We start from the raw sequence: 3,738 nt of genomic DNA, 5'->3' as shown, positions 1-3,738 counted from the left end.
TTGGGTATTCATCTTTTCTGATGGAGGCATAATACTCCATTGTATGTATGGACCATATCTTCTTTGTTCATTCATCTTTTGAAGGGCATCTAGGTTCTTTCTACAGTTTGGCAACTGTGGCCATTGCCGCTATGAACATTGGGGTACATATGGCCGTTCTTTTCTCTACATCAGTATCTTTGGGATAAATAACCAGTAGTGTAATTGCAGGGTCATAGGGAAGCTCTACTTTTAATTTCTTAAAGAATCTCCACACTGTTTTCCAAAGTAGCTGCACCAAATTGCATTCCCACCAACAGTGAAAGAGGTTTCCCCTTTCTCCACATCCTCTCCAACACTCGTTTCCTGTCTTATTAGTTTTGGTCATTCAAACTGGTGTAAGGTGGTACCTCAATGTGGTTTTTATTTGAATCTCCTGATGGCTAAAGATGATGAACATTTTTTAATGTGTCTGATAGCCATTTGTATGTCTTCTTTGGAGAAGTGTCTGTTCATGCCTTCTGCCCATTTTTTTTTTTTGACATGATTATTTGTTTTGTGTTTGTTGAGCTTGAGGAGTTGTCTATAAATCTTAGATAGCAGCCCTTTGTCTGTAGTGTCATTTGCGAATATCTTCTCCCACTCCCTGGGTTGCCTCTTTGCTTTGTTGACTGTTTCCTTTGCTGTGCAAAAGCTTTGGTCTTGATGAAATCCCAAAAGTTCATTTTCAATTGTGTGTCCTTTGCCTTTGGATATATGTCATGAAAGAAGTTGCTGTGGCTGATGTGGAAAAGGTTACTGCCTATGTCTTCTCTGGGATTTTGATAGATTCCTGTGTCATGTTGAGGCCTTTTATCCATTTTGGGTCTATCTTTGTGTATGGTGTAAGAGAATGGTCAAGTTTCATTCTTCTATACATAGCTGTCCAATTTTCCCAGCACCATTTATTGAAGAGAGTGTCTTTTCCCACTGAATATTTTTCCTGCTTTGTTGAAAATCACTTGACCATAGAGTTGCAGATCCATATCTGGGCTCTCTACTCTCTTTCACTGGTCTATGTGTCTGTTTTTTGTGCCAGTACCAAGCTGTCTTGGTGATCACAGCTTTGTAGTAAAGCTTGAAATGAGGCAATGTGATCCACACACACACACACCCCCCGTGTTGTTTTTCTTTTACAACATTTCCTTAGTAATTCAGGGTCTCTTCTGGATCCATAGCAATTTTTGGATTGCTTGCTCCAGCACCTTGTAAAATGCCAGTGGAATTTTGATTGAGATGGCATTTAAAGTATCGATTGCTCTAGGCAATATAGATATTTTAACAATGTTTATTCTTGAGATCCATAAGCATGGAATTCTTTTCCATCTTTTTGTGTCTTCTTCAATTTCTTTCATGAGTGTTCTGTAGTTCCTCAAATACAGATGCTTTACCTCTTTGGTTAAGTTTATTCCCAGGTATCTTATCGTTCTTGGTGCTATAGTAAATGGAATCAATTCTCTAATTTCCTTTTCTATATTTTCATTGTTAGTGTATAAGAAAGCAACTGATTTCTGTGTGTTGATTTTGTATCCTGCCACATTCCTGAATTGCCATATGAGTTCTAGTTTTGGGGGTGGAGTCTTTTGGTTTCCCATATAAAGTATCATGTCTTCTGAGAAGAGAGAGAGTTTGACTTCTTCATTGCCAATTTGAATACCTTTTATATCTTTCTGTTGTCTGATTGATGTTTCTAGGACTTCTAGCACTATGTTGAACAAGAGTTGTGAGAGTGGGCATCCTTGTCGTGTTCCTGATCTCAAAGGGAAGGCTGTCAACTTTTCCCCATTGAGGATGATATTCACTGCAGGTCTTTTATAGATTTTATGAAGTTGAGGAATGTTCCCTCTATCCCTATAATTTGAAGTGTCTCAATCGGGAACAGATCCTGTATCTTGTCAAATGCTTCTTCTGCATCAATTGAGAGGAGAGGACCATGTGTTTCTTCTCTCTTCTCTTTTGATTTGTTCTATCACATTGATTGAATTGCCAATATTGAACCACCCTCGGAACCCAGGGATAAATACCACCTGGTCATGTTTGATAATCTTTTTAATGTACTGTTGGATGCTATTAAGTAGGATCTTGTTGAGAATCTTGTCATCCATATTCATCAGGGATATTCATCTGAAATTCTCCTTTTTGGTGGGATCTATGCCTGGTTTGGGGATCAGGGTAATGCTGGCTTCATAAAAAGAGTCTGGAAGTTTTCCTTTTGCTTCAATTTTTTGAAACAGCTTCAGGAGAATAGTTATTATTTCTTCTTTGAATGTTTGGTATATTCTCCAGGGAACCTGTCAGGTCCAGGGCTCCTGATTTTTGGGAGTATTTGATCACTGCTTCAATCTTTTTACTAGTTATTGGTCTACTCAGGCTGTCAATTGCTTCCTGATTCGTCTTGGAAGTTTATAGGTTTCCAGAAAGACATCCATTTCTTCTAGGTTGATTAACTTATTGGCATATAACTGTTGATAATAATTTCTTTTGATTGTTTCTATTTCCTTGGTGTTAGTCGTGATCTCTCCCTTTTCATTCATAATTTTATTAATTTGGGTCTTCTCTCTTTTCTTTTGGATTAGTTTGATCAGTGTTTTATTGATCTTATTGATTCTTTCAAAGAACCAATTTCTAGTTTCATTGATGTGTTCTACTGCATCTCTAGTTTCTATCTGATTGATCTCCGCTCTAATGTTTATTTCCCTTCTTGTGTGTAGGGCTGGCTTAATCAGTAGTTTATTTTCAAGTTTAAGGTGTAAAGAGAGCTTGTGTATTCAGGATTTTTCAAATTTTTTGATTGAGGCTTGGATGGCTATGTATTTCCCCCTTAGGACTGCCTTTGCTGTATCACATAGGTTTTGGACCAAAGTGTCTTTATTCTCATTGGTTTCCATGAATAGTTAACTTCTTGTTTGATTTCCTGGTTGATCCAAACATTCTTCCATCCAAGTACTAACCAGCCCGACCCTGCTTAGCTTCTGAGATCAGACGAGATTGGGCGTGTCCAGGGTGCTATGGCCATAGACTGATCCAAACATTCATAAGCAAGGCGGTGTTTAGTGTCCCAGTGTTTGAATTCCTTCCAAACTTTTGCTTGTGGTTGAATCCAGTTCCAATGCATTATGGTCCAAGAATATGCAGGGAATAATCTCAATCTTTTGGTATCAGTTGAACCCTGATTTGTGGTCTCTTCTGGAGAAAGTTCCATGTGCACTTGAGAAGAATAAGTATTCTTTTGTTTCAGGGTGGGATGTCCTGTATACATCTATGAGGTCCATCTGTTCCAATGTGTTATTCAAAACTTTTGTTTCTTTCTTGGTTTTCTGCTTGCATTATCTGTCTATTACTGAGAGTTGTGTGTTAAGATCCCATACTATTAACGCATTCATAACAATATGACTGATTATATACTTTCCAGTTGGGGGGGTGATAAGGATAAAGTTAAGTCTCTAAGGAATTTGTAAAAAGGTTTCCAGGGCCTTAAAGGGCTAGTTGGTGTTAAGAAGAAGTCACTTGTTACGGTCTAGTGAAACTCTGGTCATGAGACCTTTCAGACGTGTATCAGTAGGTCATATGCTTGGATAATGATTGCTAACATGTATCTTGGAGAGATTGAAATAAAGGGAGTTTCCAAAGGGATTTTCTATATTAAAGAAGACTCACAGGATCCTAGAGGTTTGGCTAATGTCAAGCTAAGGTTGTCCCTTGCCTTTAGCAAAGTATTAA

Source organism: Enhydra lutris, unplaced genomic scaffold, assembly GCF_002288905.1.
Source record: "Enhydra lutris kenyoni isolate GAN:26980312 unplaced genomic scaffold, ASM228890v2 scaffoldscaffold124, whole genome shotgun sequence".
NCBI classification, from domain to species: domain Eukaryota; kingdom Metazoa; phylum Chordata; class Mammalia; order Carnivora; family Mustelidae; genus Enhydra; species Enhydra lutris.
The sequence above is the reverse complement of the archived record's forward strand: the minus strand, read 5'-3'. Positions refer to the sequence as shown.